The sequence below is a fragment of the Nicotiana sylvestris genome, chromosome 10, assembly GCF_000393655.2.
Source record: "Nicotiana sylvestris chromosome 10, ASM39365v2, whole genome shotgun sequence".
Lineage (NCBI taxonomy): Eukaryota > Viridiplantae > Streptophyta > Magnoliopsida > Solanales > Solanaceae > Nicotiana > Nicotiana sylvestris.
Window position 1 is genome coordinate 146655454 of NC_091066.1, and position 22105 is coordinate 146677558.

General features: G+C 38.3%; 2 pseudogenes; both read left to right on the forward strand.

The window, feature by feature from the left end:
• The first annotated feature begins 330 nt into the window (after positions 1-330).
• On the forward strand, positions 331-2912 carry LOC104223680 (putative late blight resistance protein homolog R1C-3; annotated as a pseudogene).
• Positions 2913-17065: 14153 nt separating this feature from the next.
• Positions 17066-21131, forward strand: LOC104223655 (putative late blight resistance protein homolog R1A-10; annotated as a pseudogene).
• The last annotated feature ends 974 nt before the right edge of the window (positions 21132-22105 follow it).

Below are 22105 nucleotides of genomic sequence, written 5' to 3' on the forward strand. Positions count from 1 at the left end.
AAAGAGGGTTAAATAGGTAAATAATAGCAATCGTCAAACAAAGAAGTGTAATGATGGAAATCCTATAATAAAAGCAACTATCACTTCGTGAATAGAGGGGATGAAGAAGCCTTGAAAAAAAGGCTGTAGAATTACAAAGCCAATCAGAAGGTGACACGTGTGCAAAGCATTAAATAGAAAAGACAACTGAAGCGTCAGTACTGACATAGTATTGATTACGGCGAAAATTCTTTTTTCGTGAAGATCCACTTTCCAAATATTTAATTGATAAATAAAGGAAAAGTGGGGGGACTATCTGTATTGGGAAAAAACTGAGTCTGAATATTGAAGATGACGTGTCATGACACATGGACTGGTCAAAAGGTCAAAACGCAATAAATAGCCAAGAGGCACGGGAGACAACAGATAGGGGGAAGAAAACAATATAGGTGTGAACTGTTACTCAAATAGGTACGCGTCTCGTACCTATTCGAGTCATTTAAAGACCGAAGATCGAAAGAAGTTGAAGATACGAATCTGATGACGTAAAAGAGTCTAGATACAGCATTAAATATCAAATACGTTAGAATATTTGAATTAAATAGAAATGACTGTGTAACGTTTCTTTTAATGTCATTTATTGCTCATAATTGCCTCATTAAGACAAAGGCATTACATCTTCTCCTAGAATCAACTATAAAAGGAGAAGGACTCAACATCTGTTGACACGAAATATTATCGAGATTACACTGAAATACAAAACTACTTATTCTCAGAAATCTTCTATTATTTTCGTCTCCAGATTATCAGTAACCCGAATTTCTCTTTATTTCTAGCTTTGACGAAAGACTCAGATTTTTGGTTAAACAATAGTAACTCTAGCCAGAGAGTTGCTTGGAAGGATCATTTGCCAATGCTTCTGAAGATGCTCAACTTCTTGAGAGCCAATATCATCCATTTGTCAATACAAGATCTTGAATTTCTTCTTCTTGATATTGACACCGTGATTATTGATGTCGGACTTCTAGTTTACTCGTTATATGAAGGCGAGGAGGAGAAGGAAGACAAGGCCTTGGAAGAAGTGAACCCTGCAGTATGTCCTGATTTGTTGAACAACATTGAGTGTATAAACACAGCGATCTACCTCATCAGTGGGAAAGTGTTTCAGTCTAACCTGCCCAAGATTCATGGACTGGGCTATGTTGATTTCCTTTTAAACAACCTGAAGGAGTTCCAAGGCCTCTTTTCAGATTCACTCGCTTTTGTCGGGAAACAACTTCAAAATATTCAGATGGAACTCGAAATCTTGCAACCTTTTCTCGAAGATCGATCTTGTAGAAGAGATCCACTAAAAGGACGACAAACTTCAATCTTGTCCTACACTATTGATTGGTAAAGCATATGAGATAGAATACATAGTTGATGCTGTTATAAGCAAAGAAGTTCCCGTCTGGTGCCTCGAGCGTTGGCTATTGGATATAATGGAGGATATTACTGTTATTAGAGGAGAGGTAGCAAAGACTCAGGAAAAGAAAATAGTAGAGGATGCTATGAATGTAGGCACAACTCATATGTCATCAAATTTGGCAAGGACTCCAAGGATGAATAAAGAAGTTGCGGGATTCGAGGATGTCATAGAAAAGTTAAGAGACCAACTAATACAAGGAACCAAAGGGCGAGATGTTATCTCAATTGTTGGCATGCCGCGCCTAGGCAAGACAACATTGGCCTACAGAATCTACTCTGATAGGTTAGTTGTTTCCCATTTTGACATTCGCGCACAATGTTGTGTCTCTCAAGTATATTCACGCAAGGACTTGTTACTGGTGATACTAAGTGATGCTATTGGTGAGGACTCTAACAGTAGAGAAAAACACGCTTATGAATTAGCTGATGAGCTTCGCAAAGCTTTATTTTACAAAAGATATCTTATCCTTGTTGATGACGTGTGGGAAGCTAGTGTGTGGGATGATCTAATAAGTTGTTTTCAATATGCCAATAATGGAAGTAGAATCATTATAACTACAAGAAATCGTGGTGTTGCCAGTTACGTTAGATTTGAAGGTGATCCCATTCTCCTTCCGAATGTTTAAAGATGATGAAAGTTGGGAATTACTCAGAAAAAAAGTGTGAGGAAGAAAGATGCTCCCTACCTCTAATGAATAATGGGCAACAAATAGCAAAAATGTGTGGTCAACTGCCTCTTCAGTTGTTTTGGTGGCCGGTATTCTGGCAAAGATGGAGAAGAAAGAAGATTGTTGGGAACGAGTGGCCAAAAATTTGGGTCCCCATATTCACAATGACTCAAGGGCCATTATAGGACATAGTTATCAGAGTTTACCCTATCATTTGAGGTCTTGCTTACTTTACTTTGGAGTATTTCTAAATAATAGTGTGATTAATGTTTCAAAGTTAACATGGTTTTGGATCTCCGAAGGATTTGTAAAGAGTTGTAAAGGCAAGAGTTTGGAGGATATAGCAGAAAATGATTTGGAGAATCTTATTGGAAGAAATCTAGTGATGGGGACTAAGAGAAGTTCTGGAGGTAAGATCAAAGAATGTCGCATTCACGACCTGTTGCATGATTTTTGCAAGGAAAGAGCAAAAGAAGAGAATCTTGTGCAGTGGATAAAATGGTAATACAGCAATTAGTTAGTCATACTCATTTCATTCTTTATTAAAGTTATGTTTGTCACTCAATCTTATAATTTTACTAATTACTTTCTACATTCACAGGGATCCATATGACAATCTTTCTTCACACGTTTACTCTTAAAAGAAACTTGCTCATCGCATGTCCATTTATAGTGAAGAGTGTTGGACTGGAAATCAACAACCTGGCCCCTAAATCAGGAGCTGGTCGACATAGAGCAGCTGCAATCGAAGAAGAAGATGAAGAAGAGATGAAAGCAGAAGTGTCTCAAATGACCTAGAGAATGGAAGACCGGCACATATGATTCAGGGGCTATCGGGCTCAAACAAGAAACTGGGCCAATATTACATATTGGTCCAAATAAACAAAATACTAGAAGCCCAAATATGTCATAAGGTCTGGCCCAATTTATTAACACATCCAGTCCATTTTTATAGCATAGTGGATACAGCTGTAAGGCACTTGTTCCTTCCGGAACATCAATATCCAAATGCAATTATAGATGCACATGTCATAGTGGAAACAATGAATAGGATAACATATTAAAAAATGGCACACTTGTACTTAGTATAGTTGTAATTGTCCATAGTCATCATTCCTATTTTTTAGGTGTATAAATTTGCATTCTGTACGGTATATGTGGAATAATAAAAAAAAGGAAATTTTCCTAAATCTCTACAAGTATCGTATTAGTGAGTGGAGCTCGTCTTGGTCACTTGTTGGCTCTATAATTTTGCATGCTAATTGCATTGCAATTGCCCAGGCCTCCCACATTTTTCACAGCTTCAAGTTTCTGAAAGTGCTAGATTTGGAGTTCACTCGTATTGATTCTTTCCCCACTGATCTAGTTTACTTGAGGTACTTTCCTGCGGCAACTATGCAGAGATCAATTCCATCATCCATAATCTATCTTTCTAACCTTGAAACTTTGATATCAAACAATGGGCCAAAATATGTGTCACTACCTAAGTTGCGCGGACTCTTCGATTTTGATGTCGTCCCCGTCCCAATACGAGATCGGGACGGTTGCGGGATACGTCCCGGATACGGTCAACTGACTTCGGACACTTTGACAGGAGTCTATCGATAAATTTGAGAGAAAAAGTTGAGATTTTGATTTCTCAAAATCAAAAATAAAAGAGATTTTGGAGAATAAAAGAATAATGTCCATCTTGGAGAATGAAATATTGGATTCTACAATATTCATGTAAGTTTTTCGCAGAATATCTCTCAAAAATTATAATATTTTTATAGCTCTATTTTTTATTAGCCGGATCCCCGCACCCCGTATCCATATCCGGATCCGCACCCCCGAATCTTAAAATTTAGATTTTGCTGAATCCAATAGTCGGATCTGTCCCCATATTGGATACTCGCACCCAAATTCGAACAACTTAGGTCACTACCCATCACACTTTGGAAGATGGTTAAATTGAGACATTTGTATACTTCCGCGGCATCTTTACTATAGAAAAATTACCTGAGAACTCCACAACACTTTACAATCTGGAAACCCTTTCCACTGCATATTTTCTTTGGGTGGAGGATGGGGAATCAATTTTGAGAAAAATGCCTAATCTTCGGAAGCTAAGATGCGAAGTCAGGGGTGTTCACAACCTTCAACACCGTGTATTGAATTTTCTACTACGGCTTGAAAAGCTAAAGATCCATTTGGTCGGACATTCCATCAAAATCATCCCTTTTTGCATCTCCGCACCAAATCTAAAAAACTTGACATTGGACTATGTCCACCTGGTCCCTTATCACTTATCAATCCTTGTTGTCACGACCCATTTCCAGAATAGATTGTGATGGCGCCCAACACTGTCGTCAGGCCAGCCAATGCGAAAATATTGGTGTATTCTTATTTTACTTACCAAAAAGGGTTATAACAATTATAACTTTTATTAATTAACAATTAAAACAGGTGATAATAAGCAATACTTAATAGTAATTATACAACCCAAAAAAAACTGTCTATTAATGTGTGTGTCAAGACCTGGTGTCACAAGTAGTGGGCAACTAGTAGAATGTACAAAAGAATAAAACTATCCTACTGTCCGGGATAGAATAGACAACAAAAGTAAAGGAATACCCCATCAAGCTGCTGAACGGCACATGAAGGGAGCAGCTCACCGTGGAAGTCTCGGTTTATGAATCAGGGGCACGCACCAGACTGATAGCCAGATGTACCTGTCTCAGATCCTGTACAATTAAGTACAGAAGCGTAGTATGAGTACATAAACAATATGTACCCAATAAGTATCCCGTCTAATCCCGAAGAAGTAGAGACGAGAGGTCGACGTGACAATTACTAGGGTCAAATAATATAATAAAGTATTCTGCTAGGCATGGCAGCCACAAATAATCAACAGTTTGTAGCAAGAGGTAGTAAGTCATGTTCTTAACAATTTTATAATTAACCGTATACATTTCAAGTATTCAGCAGAACAAGTCATGGATAAGATTTCACAGATATATATAAAACATGCGCACATTATGCCGAGGTCGACGGCCCGATCCAATAGAAAATAAACTGTGCACTACCAGAGGGTCGAATGGTGCGAACCATAGATGCATCTATTTCTACCGAGGTGATCGACCCGATCCACAAATATCAATTTATATCAAGAAAACACATGAATGCGCATTTATTTCCAAGTAAAGTCATACAAGTGCCCAACAAGTGTATACATTCGCTTATGTTCCTTTCCAAGTCTCTAGCATATCCTAAGTGATCACATTAGCAAGAAAGTATAGAGACATTCACAAATATAGCATGATACGAGTCCTAGATTACCAGGACAATTAACATAATAGTAGCTACGCACGGGCTCTCGTCACCTAGTGCGTACGTAGCCCCCGCATTTAATAGCAAATTACTCAATTATTATACCTATGGGGACAATTCCATCTTACAAGATTAGAAAGGAGACTCACCTCGCTCCAAAGTATACATCCAATGCCAAGAACGAGCCAAAACCCTCAATTTGGAGCCGAACGATCCAAAACTAGTTAAATGAGGTAGGAACTAATCAATATAAGCTCACAAGATCGTATTCTAGCTAATTAAGCAATTTCTCAACCCTTAACACGAGTTTCCTAAAATCCGACCCCGGGCCCACATGCCCGGATTCCGAAATTTTTCGAAGGAAGTTGTTCTCTATAACCTAAGGATCAATAATATATGATTTCTAATTTATTTCATAACCAATTTCGTGGTAAAATCTAAGTTTTATTAAAACCCTAGGTCTAGCTCTAACCCCATGATTTTACCTTAATCCTAGTGTTTAATCTACCTAAAACACAAGTGTTAAACTAAGAATAGGTGGGATAAGCTTACCTCAAGATTCCAAGTAGAAGCCCGCTCTCAAAAGCTCCTAAAATCGCCAATGGAGGAGTGAAAAGTGTCAAAAAATGACTTACAACCCGTATTAAATGAAGCTCACTGCTTCCGCGGTCAGGGTACCGCATTTGCGGTCCCGCATCTGCGAGAAAGGACCGCATTTGCGAAATGGGCTAAAAGGGCTGGGACCGCTTCTGCGGTCTTGAGGCCGCTTCTGCGGTTCGAGAGCCGCTTCTGCGGTTTGGCCTGGCCTTCTCTGGGCCGCATCTGCGGTAGATGGATCGCATATGCGGTCTCGCACCTGCGATCCACCAACCGCAGGTGCGGTTATGACAGAAGCAGCAACTTTAGCACTTCTCAAAAATTTCAACTTCACTCGAGTCTCGTCCGACTGATCCTCGGGGCTCCCGGGTCCCGCCCGAACATATCGACAAGTCTGAAATCACGAGACAGACCTACTCGAACCTTCGGAACGCCCGAAAATGCTAAATCTAAGATTCACCCCCCTAAAACCAAATGAATCAAACTTATGAACTTCAAGTTCTTAATTTTCCTCTAACGAGCCAAAATGCCCTAAAACTACTCGAATTGACACCTAATTTTGCGGGTAAGTCTTAAATGATATTTTGGACCTGTACCGGGCTTCGGAACCACCATATGATCCTGATACCCATGAAATCAATCATTAATTAGTTTCTTTAAATCCTTAGAGTTTCAATTTTAACAATTTCTAATAAAAATTCATTACTCGCGCTAGGGACCTCGGAATTCGATTCTGGGCATACGCCCAGGTCCCATATTTTCCTACTGACCCTCCAGGACCATCAAAATCACGAATCTGGGTCCGTTTGCTCAAAATGTTGACCAAAGTCAAACTTAGCCTTTTGAGAAAATCCTAAGGAATCAAATGTCATATTTCACTCCAAACTCCTCCAAATCCCGAACCAACCATCCCCGCAAGTCGTAAATTAGTTAAAGCAAGTGCGGAAAGTTTTATTTAATGGAACGGGGTTCTAAAAAGCAAAACGACCAGTCGGGTCGTTACACTTGCTCTGCCTCAGAACCTTCAAGTACTCAAAGCTGGCTTGGCACCACTTAAGCCTAATTTAGAAATGAGCTCTAAGCTGTATTTCCTTTGATTAAGTAATATTCCATGATTAGATCTCAACACCTCAATCCCTAATAAATACCTCAGTTCTCCTAGGTCTTTGAGTTTGAATTGCTGGTGCAAAGCTGCCTTAGCTTCATCAGTTAAATCCTTATTGCTTCCAGTCAATAGCAAGTCATCAAAATAGATGAGGATGATGACAATATCCTTTCCTGACCTCTTAGTGAACATAGAATAGTCATGAGTGCTTTGTACAAAGCCGGCTCCCACCAATGCTTCTGTGAGTTTCAAATTCCATTGCCTAGATGTTTGCTTGAGACCATATAAGGACTTATTCAGCTTGCACCCCTTCTACTCCCCCTGCCTTTGAAAACCCTGTGGTAAATCTGTATAGACTTCTTCAAACAAATCTCCTTGAAGAAAAGCATTAAAGACATCCATTTGGTATAGGGACCAATCTTTTGCAGCTGCAAGTGCTATCACAGACCTAACAGTTACCATCTTTGCAACTGGTGAAAATGTCTCATGATAGTCTAATCCCTCTTGTTGATTGTATCTTTTTACCACTAGTCGTGCCTTGAATCTTTCAACTTCTCCATTTGCTTGGTACTTTAGTTTGTACACCCACTTGGATCCAATAGGGGTTTTACCTGGTAGCAAGTCAACAACCTCCCAAGTCTTATTATCTTCTAATGCTTGTATCTCCTGCTTCATGGCTATGATCCATCTCTCATCCTTTACAGCTTCCTTGAAGTTATAAGGCTCCTTCAAGACTGAGAAAACTGAAACATAGCTTCTATATTTTGATGACATCTTCTCCTGCACATCAATTGTCTCCAAGAAACTAGAACCAAAGTCATTAGATGTGAATGAATGTTGTGTCATTTTCCTAAATGGAAAATAATTCTCCCTAAAGGATACATCCCTGCTAATGAAGAAGGTTCTAGTAGTTAAATCATACAATCAATAGCCCTTCTATATAGAATACTCCATAGGAACAGTCGGTCTAGCCCTTGCACCAAATTTATTATCTAGGATCAAATTTATGGCATAGCATAAGCATCCAAAAACCCTTAAATGTGCTTTTGAGGGCTCTTTTTATACAACATTCCATAAGGGCTTTTACCATTTAGTATCCTGGTAGGCAGTCTATTAATCAAGTAAACAGTAGTTTGTACACACTCCCCCCAAAACATATCTGGAACCTGACTTTGAAATTTCAATGCCCTCGCAGTATTTAGTATATGTCTATGTTTCCTTTCAGCTACTCCATTCTGCTGGGATGTATATACACAACTACTTTGGTGAATGATTCCCTGAGATATCAAGAATTCATTCCACTGTATATTGAAAAATTCTTTACCATTGTCTGTTCTCACAACTTTAACACAAGTATCAAACTGTGTCTTGACCATCAAAATGAATTGCTTCAGAAAAGTAATAGTTTCACTCTTATACTGTATCAAGAAAATCCAAGTAGCTCTAGAGAAATCATCCACAACTGTAAGAAAGTAATGTTTTCTATCATAAGTGCTCTTCTTATATGGTCCTCATACATCCATGTGAACTAAATCAAAAACTCTAGCACTCCTTTTCTCACTGTTAAGAAAGCTAAATCTAGACTGTTTAGCTAAAGGGCAAACAATACACTTATTCTGCATATTATCATCTACTTTATTATGCAAAAAAGAAATATGTTGTATTACAGGAACAGAAGCATGGCCTAATCTCTCATGCCACAAGTAAGCTGTTTCAGCACTTGAACCTCTTACATCCACATTTGCTGCTAAAAGTTTGATTCCTCTTCCTTTCAGTATGTACAAACCTTCATTCTCTTTACCAATCGCATTCACCCTGCCATTGTAAAGGTCTTGAAACACACATAGTATGGGCAAAAATGTGGCAGCACATTTTAGATCTCTAGTTAGCTTGGACACTAACATTAGATTAAACTTAAAGTTAGGAACATGTAGTACATTCTCTAGCTTATCAACATCAGACAAATATGAACTCGCCACATGTTCAATTTTTTTAGTGACACCATTTGGCAATGTCACTTTGTCTTGTATGTTGTCATCTACTCTTCTTACATCATTCATTAAATCTAAGGTAGATGAAATGTGATGTGTTGCTCCTGAATCTACAATCCAATCACCATTCCTTTTGTTTGAGATATGCACACTAAAAGATAATGTTGTGATTATACTTGCAGTTGTTGCTTGATTATGTGCCTTCATGTCATTTGGTGGTGAGTCTCTTAACAAATCTAGAATTTGCTGATACTGTGCTTCTGTAAAGAAGTGGTCTCCTCTTCTAGCTTGTGATGTGCCTGATGTTCCTTGTGAACTCTAAGCCATATTTCCTTCTTCATGATTCACAGAACTTTCCACATGATTTGCAGTTGTTAGAATCCCCTTAGGATGGAATATTTTCCTCCTTCTGAAATCTTCAGGGTATCCTACTATTTTATAATAATTTTTCTTTGTGTGTCCTCTCTATGACAATGTTCACATTGCATAAATTGTTTCCTTCCACGAAATCTTTGACCTCTACCTACTTGCATGGCTAAGGGATCTGACTTGTGACCTAGAACTCCACCTCCTGCACATTGCTGACTCTCATCTTGTGTTATGAGTGTATATGCCTGATTAAGTGTGGGTTCAGTTGTCTTCATTAAAATTTGTCTACGAGCTTGATCATATGTATCATTTAGTCCATCTAAGAATTGCATAAGTCTCTCTTGCTGTAAATGAGTCATGTGTTCTTTAGATTTTGGACAACCACAGTCCGGATTTGGCACCAAAACATCATACTCAGCCCATAGCTCTTTCAATTTGGTGAAATATACAGCTACAGAATCTGCTCCTTGATATAGCCTTGAAATCGATCTGTGTAACTGAAAAATCCGAACTCGATTTACTTTATCAAATCGCTCCTGTAGATCTTCCCAAACTGCATGTGCATCTGATGTATAGATGATCCACTAAGCAGATCTTTTGAAACAGAGTTCATAATCCAGCTGTGCACTCTCACATTGCAAGTCTCCCATTCCTCATGGAGAGTTTTCTCAAATGACTCATTTGCACACACTCCTGTTACAAACCCTAACTTTCGCTTGGCCTTGAGAGCAAGACGCATCGATCTACTCCACAATCCATAGTTCTCCGATCCTGTGAGTTGAATCGGAATTAGAACCAATCCAGGTGTATCTGAAGCTTGGAGGAAGAGTGGATGAGTGTGGTCGATTTTCACTGGTGTTTCTGCTGCCATTGACGCTTATGCAGAATATCAAAAAGGCTAGAAATTGTTTCAAATCAGGAAATGAGAAGATGAATTGGATCAAGTTGTGTCGATTAGTTAGATAAATTCCAAAATCTCACGGATCAGTCTCTATGGCTCTAATACCATGTTAAAAACTGCTATTAGAGAGCTCTGCAACGTGAGGAAGAAGAAGAAGAGGGAATTGGGAAATTTTTCAACTGCATTTACTGTGCTAATAGAATTAGTTATATACAACTAATTAAGAAAATAAAATAAAAAAAAGACCCTCTAACTCCTAGTAATTACATTTGGGTCCTAATAATAACTAACTTCTAATCTAGCTTCTAATCCTCTAACTTCCAATAGTAAGTATAATAAGAAATCACAAAAATTTGTATCAAAAATTCAGAATTCGCACTCTGAGAGTAATTTTCTCCAACTCTTAATATTCTACGAGTAGCTGAGATCAATGTTTATATCCTATGCATAAATCTCCAACACTGGCTATGAACTTGAAAATGCAAAGTAATTTGACGAAATAACCTTAAATCTTAATGTACTAACCCCTAATCGTATTGTTTGGGATCAGATGTAGAAGAAATTGTTTTATCCACTAATAGTGGTTAAATTGGCATATAACCAAATCACACCCCTATTGGATTGAAAAAACTGTGCTGGTGCACAAGAACTGGTGCCACCGCGATCACAAGACCAGTGGTGGTTGACCAGTGGCTGTTGACTTCGTCCGTGATGGCGAAGTCCAGCTCGCGAACACGAAGGGAGTTGGCCTCTTTCGCGAACGCGAGGGGAGCGGGTCAGGCTTTGATTCGCACAAGCAAGGCTTTTATCGCGAGTGAATATCTAACTTCAGTATATTACTGGCACATTTTGAGATCTAGACATTTTTAAAACGCAAAAATGGAAATTAAATTGGATGCATAATATTGGACCGTGTTTTAACATTTCTTCTTCAATAATAGAATAACAGAAAGTAACTCAAACTGTAGAGAAAATATTGTCGGTTAATTTTAGGAAAGTGAAACAATTTTGAGGACAATCCATATTTTGCAAATCTGTGACCAACTTATTGAAACTGGTGATATGTTCATTCATCGTGGTACCAGGAACATAGGTGAAGTGAAACAGTCTCTTCTTCATGTACAATTTATTTTGACTGTTTTTCTTCAAAAATTTATCCTCCAGTGCTTTCCATAATTTACTTGCAGAAGTTTCCTTTGTGTATGGATATTTCTGCTCTCTAGCAAGGTAGGATCGAATGGTACCGCAAGCAACACGGTTGATAATTCTCCAATCTTCTTCTCCAATAACATCTGGTTTCTTTTCTTCAATGGCCAGATCTAGCCCTTGTTGAAAAAGGACATCTAGAACCTCGCCTTGCCACATCCCAAAATGTCCGGACCCGTCAAATATTTCGACCGCAAATTTCGCATTTGACACAATTCTTGTCATAAGCGAAGATGCCAATGATGACGTATTGTTGACACTTGATGTAGATTCTTCTTGTTTATTGTCTCCCATCTTTGACACAAATATTATTTAATAGCTGACGACACAAATCAAGATTATTTCCTTTCTGGTGTGGAAGATCAGACTAAGCTGCAACCACAGAGCATACTCAGACAGAACCTTGACTCAGTTACCAAGATAAATCTTTTCTGATGTGGAAGATCAGACTATGCTGCAACCACAGAGCATACTTAGACAGTACCTTGGCTCTGATACCAATTGTTGCGGAAGCCAAATGTATATAGTGTGAATAAGTCACAACTACTATACCAAAAATTATGACAGCCACCAAATAATAAATAAGACAATAAAGCAACAATAAAGGGAACACCAGAATTTACGAGGTTCGGCTAATTTTGCCTACTCCTCGGACACAACCAATATTTTATTCCACTCCAAAAATACAAGTGAAATAATACTAAAGAGAGAAGATACAAATGCCTTAAACAGATGAGAAGGCAAATGAGAGGTGTGTTTCAATCCTAAACATTAGGCCTTCTTTTATAGGGGAAAAATCCCCCCCAAACTTAACTCCCAACCAATGTGGGACTTTGGCATTTTGCCAAACTTCAACAAATCTCCACCTTGGCAAAATTCCACATTTTCAATTCTCTCTCAATAACAAATTTTGGTTGTGTCTTCATCTTCAATCTTCAGTGTTCAACAATGTTGATCAAATCCAAACAATGTTGAAACTTGACCGCAGTCACCACCTTTGTCAGCATATCAGCAGGATTCTCTGTAGTATGAATTTTCTTCACCGTGACTCCACCTTCTTCTATGATTTCTCGTACGAAATGATACCGAACATCAATGTGCTTCGTCCTTGCATGATAAACTTGGTTCTTCGCTAATTGAATAGCACTTTGACTATCACAAAAAATTGTGATACCTTTTTGTTCAACACCAAGCTCCTTTAGCAATCCTTGAAGCCAAATTGCCTCTTTCACAGCCTCTGTAATAGCCATGTACTCTGCCTCTGTTGTAGACAAAGCAACTGTTGACTGCAAAGTAGACTTCCAACTAACTGGTGCCTTTGCAAAAGTAAACACATAACCAGTAGTTGATCTTCGTTTGTCCAGATCACCCGCAAAATCTGAGTCACAATATCCAACTACAGACTGATTGTCTTCCTGCTCAAAAACTAACCCGACATCTACAGTATTATGAATATACCGTAGAATCCACTTCACAGCTTGCCAATGCTCCTTCCCTGGATTGTGCATATATCTGCTAATAACTCCAACAACTTGTGAAATGTCAGGCCTTGTGCAAACCATTGCATACATCAAGCTACCAACAACATTTGCGTATGGTACCTTTGACATATACTCCTATTCAGCTTCATCATTTGGCGGCATAGTAGTACTTAGCCTAAAATGAGGAGCAAGTGGAGTACTAACTGGCTTAGTCTTTTCATCTATGCCAAAACGTTGTAGTACTCTTTTCAAATATTCTTTCTGAGATAAACAGAGTTTCTTTGAACGTCTATCTCTAATTATCTCCATGCCAAGAATTTTCTTTGCCTCACCCAAATCCTTCATCTCGAACTCCTTCTTCAGTTGAATCTTCAACTTATCAATTTCTTCCAAATTCTTGGAAGCTATCAACATATCATCAACATATAGGAGAAGATATACAAAGGAACCATCTTTAAGCTTGTGCAAATACACACAATGATCGTATTTGCTTCTCTTGTACCCTTGCCGCAACATAAACTCGTCAAATCGCTTGTACCATTGTCTAGAAGATTGTTTCAATCCGTACAACGATTTTTCAAGTTTGCACACCATATTTTCTTTTCCAGCAACTTTGAATCCTTCTGGCTGAGTCATGTAGATTTCCTCCTCCAAGTTTCCATGTAAAAATGCAGTTTTTACATCCATCTGAACTAGTTCCAAATCCAATTGTGCTACCAAAGCCAACATAATTCTAATGGAGGAATGTTTTACAACTGGAGAAAATACTTCATTGTAATCAATTCCCTCCTTTTGAGCATATCCTTTGGCCACCAATCTTGCTTTGTAGCGAACATCTACTTGGTTAGGAAATCCTTCCTTCTTTGCAAATACCCATTTGCACCCAATTGCTTTCTTTCCCTTCGGGAGATTGGCCAATCTCCATGTATGATTCTGATGAAGGGACTGTATTTCATCATTCATGGCAATCCTCCACTTATCTTCTTCTGAACTTTGGACAGCGTCTTTATAAGTGGTAGGAACATCATCAGCTACAATTGAGGTTGCACAAGCAACCGTCTCTATGAGACGAACAGATTTCGTTATTGTTCTTTTTGGCCTGCTGGTTGCTATTGATTCAAGTTGTTGTTGAGGTTCCTGAGTTGGAATCTCTTCTACTGGCTCTCCTTCCAGAGGATAATCTTCAGTTGTTTCCTCCTCTGCTTCTTGTGTAGGAAAAATAAATTTTCCCTCAAACTCCACCTGCTTAGAAGCACCTTCATTTTGTTTGGTATCTTCTGTTACCTTATTTACCATAGCAAATTCATCAAAGGTAACATCTCTGCTGAATATTACTTTCTTTGTCATAGGACACCATAAGCGATATCCTTTGACTCCAGAAGTAATTCCCATAAAAATAGCCTTCTTTGCCCTTGGATCCAATTTTGACTCTGTCACATGATAATATGCAGTTGAGCCAAACACGTGCAAAGAGTCATAATCTACAGCAGGCTTTCCATACCATTTTTCAAATGGTGTCTTGCCATCAATAGCAGCAGATGGTAAGCGATTAATGAGGTGGCATGCATATGTAACTGCCTCAGCCCAAAATTCTTTGCCCAAGCCAGCATTGGACAACATACACCGTACCTTCTCCAGCAAGGTCCGGTTCATACGTTCTGCCACTCCATTCTGTTGTGGTGTATGTCTGACAGTGAAGTGTCGGACGATGCCATTATTTTCACAGACCTTATTGAAATGATAATTTTTGTATTCACCTCCATTGTCTGTGCGAATACACTTGATCTTTTTGCCTGTTTGATTCTCCACCATCGTCTTCCATTTGAGAAAAATTCCCAACACTTCATCTTTACTTTTCATTGTATACACCCACACTTTTCGGGAAAAATCATCAACAAAGGTTACAAAATAGTGTTTTCCACCCAATGAAGGTGTTTTGGAAGGACCCCAAACATCAGAGTGTACATAATCCAAAGTGCCTTTAGTATTATGGATCGTTGTACCAAATTTAACCCTTGTCTGTTTCCCTTTGACACAATGCTCACAAAACTCCAAGTTGCAAGCCTTTACTCCTTTTATAATCCTTGATCTGATAAAGTTTTCAAGGATTTTCCTCCAGCATGTCCCAAGCGCATGTGCCATAGCTTGGTTGCTTCTGCCTCTTTGTCGTCACTGGATGTCACTGTCGCTATCCCAATAACTGTACTGTCACGATAGCAGTACATATTATTGTTCTTCTGATTAGCCTTCATTACCACTAGTGCACCGGAGCATACTCTCATCACTCCATTTTCTGCAATGATTTTGAACCCTTTTGATTCTAGGGCTCCCACAGAGATGAGATTCTTCTTCAAGTCCGATACATATCGAACATCTGTTAATGTTCTGATCATTCCATCATGGTTCCTTAATCGTATTGAACCAATTCCATATGAGGTAAGAGGGTTGTTGTCCGCTGTGTGGATGACTCCATATTTTCCTTCTTGAAAATCCATGAACCAGTCCCTGTTGGGACACATATGATAGCTACAAGCCGAGTCCATCAACTATATGTCTGATGATGTTGATGACTCTGTTGTAACTAATGAGAAGTCTGAATCATCACAATCAGCTACATTTGAATCCATAATGGCCTTTCCATTGCTATGTTTGGCCTTATTCTTCAACTTTGGACAGTCTTTCTTCTAGTGTCCTTTTTCTCGACAAAAGGCACATTCATCTTTGTTAGGTCTGGATCTTGACTTGGATCTTCCCTTCTTTGTCCTCGTTTGATTTTGAGGACGACCCCTCACAAATAGAGTTTCTCCTTATCCGCCCTTCTGTTTTTCTCGCTTTCTTTGTTCATAGCTGTACAAAGCCGAACAAACTTATCTGAGAGAAACTTCGTCATTTCCATGGAGTAGAGTAGTTTCAAGGTGCTCGTACTCATCAGGAAGTGACGCCAACAACATCAAGGCCAAGTCACCATCATCATAAGTTGTATCCATATTTTGCAAATTTGTGACCAACTTATTGAAACTGGTGATATGTTCATTCATCGTGGTACCAGGAACATAGGTGAAGTGAAACAGTCTCTTCTTCATGTACAATTTATTTTGACTGTTTTTCTTCAAAAATTTATCCTCCAGTGCTTTCCATAATTTACTTGCAGAAGTTTCCTTTGTGTATGGATATTTCTGCTCTCTAGCAAGGTAGGATCGAATGGTACCGCAAGCAACACGGTTGATAATTCTCCAATCTTCTTCTCCAATAACATCTGGTTTCTTTTCTTCAATGGCCAGATCTAGCCCTTGTTGAAAAAGGACATCTAGAACCTCGCCTTGCCACATCCCAAAATGTCCGGACCCGTCAAAAATTTCTACCGCAAATTTCGCATTTGACACAATTCTTGTCATAAGCGAAGATGCCAATGATGACGTATTGTTGACACTTGATGTAGATTCTTCTTGTTTATTATCTCCCATATTTGACACAAATATTATTTAATAGCTGACGACACAAATCAAGATTATTTCCTTTCTGATGTAGAAGATCAGACTAAGCTGCAACCACAGAGCATACTCAGACAGAACCTTGACTCAGTTACCAAGATAAATCTTTTCTGATGTGGAAGATCAGACTATGCTGCAACCACAGAGCATACTTAGACAGTACCTTGGCTCTGATACCAATTGTTGCGGAAGCCAAATGTATATAATGTGAATAAGTCACAACTACTATACCAAAAATTATGACAGCCACCAAATAATGAATAAGACAATAAAGCAACAATAAAAGGAACACCAGAATTTACGAGGTTCGGCCAACTTTGCCTACTCCTCAGACACAACTAATATTTTATTCCACTCCAAAAATACAAGTGAAATAATACTAAAGAGAGAAGATACAAATACCTTAAACAGATGAGAAGGCAAATGAGAGGTGTGTATAAATCCTAAACATTAGGCCTCCTTTTATAAGAAAAAATTCCCACCAAGTTTACTTCCCAACCGATGTGGGATATTGTCATATTCAACAATCCTAACATCCAAAATGAGCAAGGAGCTGACAGCGAAGCCAGCTTTGTGGCGACTATCTTACAGAAATATTTGGAGCTACCAACTAATAGTAACTCCCGGTGGATAGTTGCTTTGAAGAAAAATATGGCAATCCTTCAGGATATGCTCAACTTCTTGAGAACCAACATCATCTATATGCCTATGCAAGATCTTGAAATTCTTCTTCGTGATATCAATACTGTGATTCTTGATGCCCTTGTGATTTACTCGTTATATGAAGACGAGGAGAAGAAGGAAGACATGGCACCAGGAGAAGTGAGCCCAACACAAGTTCTTGATTTGCCGGGCAACCTTCAACGTATAGTCACAGTGATCTACCTTAACATTCGGAAGGCGTTTCAATCAAACTTGCCAGGAATTCATGGATTAGGCTGTGTTGATTTTCTTTTACACAACTTGAAGGAGTTCCAAAGACACTATTCAAATTCACTCTCTCCTCTCGAAAACCCCCTTGAAGAAATTCAGGAGAAATTTGAATGCTTGGAACCTTTCCTAAAGGCTGTTGCAGAAGGGAAACACAATAAGCTCGAGACACTTCAAAATTGCGCTGCACAACTGATGAGTAAAGTATATGAGGTAGAATACATAGTCAGTGCTTGTATAAGCAAAAACATTCCCTACTTGTGTCGGAAGGCTTGGCTCTTGGATATCATACAGGAAATTACTTGTATCAGTGGAGAGGTAGCAAAGATTCAGGAAAAGAAAATGGTCGAGGAAACAATGAATGCAGACGCAGCTCATACGCCATTAAATTTGGCAGGACCTCCAAGGATGAATGAAGAAATTGTGGGGTTTGAAGATGTCATTGAAACGTTGCGCGACCAACTTATAAGAGGAACCAAAGAGCGAGATGTCATTGCCATTGTTGGCATGCCTGGTCTAGGCAAGACAACTTTGGCCAACAGACTCTACTCTGACAGGTCAGTTGTTTCTCACTTTGACATTCGTGCACAATGTTGTGTGTCTCAAGTACATACATAGAAAGGTTTATTGCTGGCCATTCTACGTGAAGCCAATATTGGTACAGATACTCAAAATAGAGAAATGTGTGCTGAGGATTTAGCGGATAAGCTTCGCAAAGCTTTATTCTCCAAAAGATATCTCATCCTTGTAGACGACGTGTGGGAAACAAGTGTGTGGGATGATCTAATAGTTTGTTTTCAGGGCAATAATAATGGAAGTAGAATCATTCTGACAACACGAAATCATGAAGTTGCCAATTACGCTAGATTTCAAAGTGATCCTTTTTCACTTCGTATGTTTACCGATGATGAAAGTTGGAAGTTGTTAGAAAAAGAAGTGTTTGGTGAAGAAAGTTGCCCCCCTCTCCTAACAAATATTGGGCGACAAATAGCAAAAAAGTGGGGTCAGTTGCTCTGGTGGCTGGTATTCAAAGAAGAAAGAGGAATGTTGGGAACAAGTGGCCAACAATTTAGGTCCCCACATTCACAATGACTCAAGGGCCATTATAGAACATAGTTATCACAATTTACCCTATCACTTGAGGTCTTGCTTTCTTTACTTTGGATCATTTTTAGAGGACGATGTGATTAATGTTTCAAAGCTAACATGGTTGTGGATCTCCGAGGGATTCATAAAATGTTCTGATGGCAAGAGTTTGGAGGATATAGCGGAAGGTTATCTCGAAATTCTTATTGGAAGAAATCTAGTGATGGAAACTAAGAGGAGTTCAGGTGGTAAGATCAAAGCATGTCGCATACATGACCTGTTGCATGATTTCTGCAAGGAAAGAGGAAAGGAAGAGAATCTTATCCTATGGATAACACGGTAATACACCAATTAGTGGTACTCTTTTGGTTCAATTGATTAAGTATTCAAGTTATATTTGGCAATCAATCTTATAGATTTACTAATTTCTGTGTTCACAGGGACCAAGATGACAATCCTTCTTTCCATGTTCACTCTCACGAGCAACTTGCTCATCGCATGTCCATTTTAGGTGAAGAGTCTCGAATTGGAGAAAGGAGCTCGTCGTGGACCCTTGTTAACTTTATAATTTTGCATGATGAGCACAAATTTCCCAAAAGTTTTTACAGCTTCAAATTTCTAAAAGTGCTGGATTTGGAATTCACTTATGCTGATCTCCCAACTGATCTAGTTTACTTGAGATTTTTTTCTTCACGATTTATTTCCTCTGGGTTATATTTATCTGATACAAATCTATGGAATCTGGAAACTCTGATATTAAATAATCGGTATTCTTTACAGCATACACCCGAGCACATATCAATAAAAAAAGAAGATTGAGAGTATATGGTTAAGTTGAGACATCTGGATATTTCAAAATGCATTTTTCCAACAGAAGGATCACTTGATGACTGGGCAAAACTTTATGATCTGGAAAACCTTTCCTTTGTAACTTTTTATGGAGTGGAGGAGATGAGATTGATTTTGAGAAAAATACCTAACCTTCGGGAACTGAGGTGCAACGTCGTCCCTGTTGAAAACTTTGAGTACCATGTATTGAACTTCCCAACACGGCTTGAAACGCTAAAGATCTGTAGACACTCTTTGTGGCATAAATATCCTGAAACCATCCCCTTTTGAAAAAGTTGACACTATCCTTCTTTTACCTGTATCCTCAACACTTATCAGGAATGGCGCTGCTTCAGAACCTTGAGGTGCTCAAACTATACCAAGTTGAGTATGAGAGTAAGGAATGGAAAGTGAGCAATGGCGAGTTCCCACAACTCAAAGTCTTAACACTATCACTATTTTACATTCAGGAATGGAGTGTCGACGATGATGCCTTTCCTAACCTTGAACGCTTGGTTTTGAGAGGGCAATTGCTTCTTAAGGAGATCCCTTCTTGTATTGGAGACATCTCTTCTTTAAAATCCATTGAGGTGAAGTCATGCAAGGAATCTGTTGAGAAGTCAGCCAGGGATATCCGCAAGATACAAGTTGAAGATTATCAAAATGCTGATTTCAAGGTCTTTATCAACGGGAGAATCTTATCAGGTACACTACTGAGAAAAATTAAACTACACTTCATTCTCATTTTAAACTCTGTTAGATGCATTTTCCTTGCTATACCTTTCCTTTTACTAGTTATTACTCCATTGCTTTTGTTTGACACCCTGTTTAAAACTTTAGTATTATATATGGGATATTTTAGTATTTTATTTATTAAAGGTAAACATTCTCGGCTAGTAGGTAGTCGAGAATTCCCCGTTCTTGTTTAGTAGTATTAGTAGCTCTCTTGTTTTTTTTGTATTTTTTGACCTCTAGTATTTGCTTATTGTATCGTATTTTCTAGTTTGTTACTATTTGATGCTACTTTCTCTTTTACTTGTTGTTTTGTTGTTGTTATTGTTGTTGTTGTTGTTGTCTTTTTTCCCTTTTCCTTATCGTCCTTTGTCACCCTATTCTTTCTTTTTCTTCCTCTTTCTTCTTCGTCTTCTTCCCTTCTCTCTTTTCACATTTTCTTGAGCCAATAGTCTATCGGAAACATCCTCTCTACCTCGCCAGGTAGGAGTAAGGTCTGCGTACACACTGCCCTCTCCAGACCCCACTTGTGGGATTATACTGGATATGTTGTTGTTGTTGTTGTGTTCTTGAGATATGAATTCTTTTAACAATAAAAGATGGATAAACGCAAGAAAGCCTACATATAGTTTCTATTGAACAATTAACTAGGAAAATCCTTCCTCACAAAATTCCTCCGGTAGCTAGAAGCTGGAGCTTTATTATTTACTTCTCAAGCGTTTTTGGTAAATATCTTGAATAGTAATACTGATTTTCTTTTTTCAACTATAGGTGATGATGATGATGATGGTGATGACGATGATGAGTAGGAGAAGGTGGAGGATGAGTATTCGCTAACGCGATGTGGAAAATCATAAACTTTAAGTTAGTATGTTGTTATTTTTCTTTTATTTAACACCTTAAGCCCCTCTATCCATGTAATGTTTCTGAGGGAAACAGTTGAATGTTTTTTCTTTCTAATGGTTTATGGTTTTCTTATGATTAATGTTTACTACATGTCTATTTGACTTGACGACTGTCTTTATGTTTTGAGAAGGTATTTATAAATTGCTTAAGAGCATTTGTTTTTAGAGCATATCAGTAAGACAAAAACACACCTATAAATTGTAGATAAATGGCAAAATACATAAGTTACCCCTAAATTATGGACCAAATCTCTGTTCACTACTAGAATTCTGGGAAAAAGAGACCGCAAAAAGCGACCAACTTTGGTCGCTTTTTGGCTAAATAGCGACCAAAATGCGACCAAAAGTGTCTGGTAGCTATAAGGTCTCTAAGCTAAATGGACCCATTTTTCCGGATATTGACTATAGAGACCAACTTTGATCGTTTTATTAATTTAATAATATAAATTTGGCGACCAAAGTTGGTCTCTAAATAAAAAATACATTATTTATTTATTTATTATTAATCACTAAAAAGCGACCAACTTTGGTCTCTAAACCAAATATTATATTTTAAAATCTGGAAACTAGAGATCAATTTTGGTCGCTTTTGTATTCAATTATTTATTTATTTATTAAACTAGCGACCAACTTTGGTCCCTAAATACATGGATTTAATTTATTTTTTAAATATTAGCGACCAACTTTGGTCGCTATATCACCAGAAATTTTATTTTTTTAATGAAATAGCGACCAAGTTTGGTCGCTTTTTGTAGAAATCTGGGTAAATAGCGACCAAAGTTGGTCGCTATTCTCCAGAAAATTATTTTTTTAACATGAAAAGCGACCAAATAGAGACCAACTTTGGTCGCTTTTCTGTGTATTATTTTGGCAGAAACTGCCTGTTTTTGCAGCTACACCACCTGCGAGTCATACCAATTTCCTAAATAGGCATTTTATGCCAACAACAACAACAATAAAAAGCAATTAAAAGCAACAAGGAATAAAGTTCAATAGAACTAACACATTAAGCTAACAAAACTAAGTTAACGCTTATTACAAGCCCATTCGAACTAAAGAG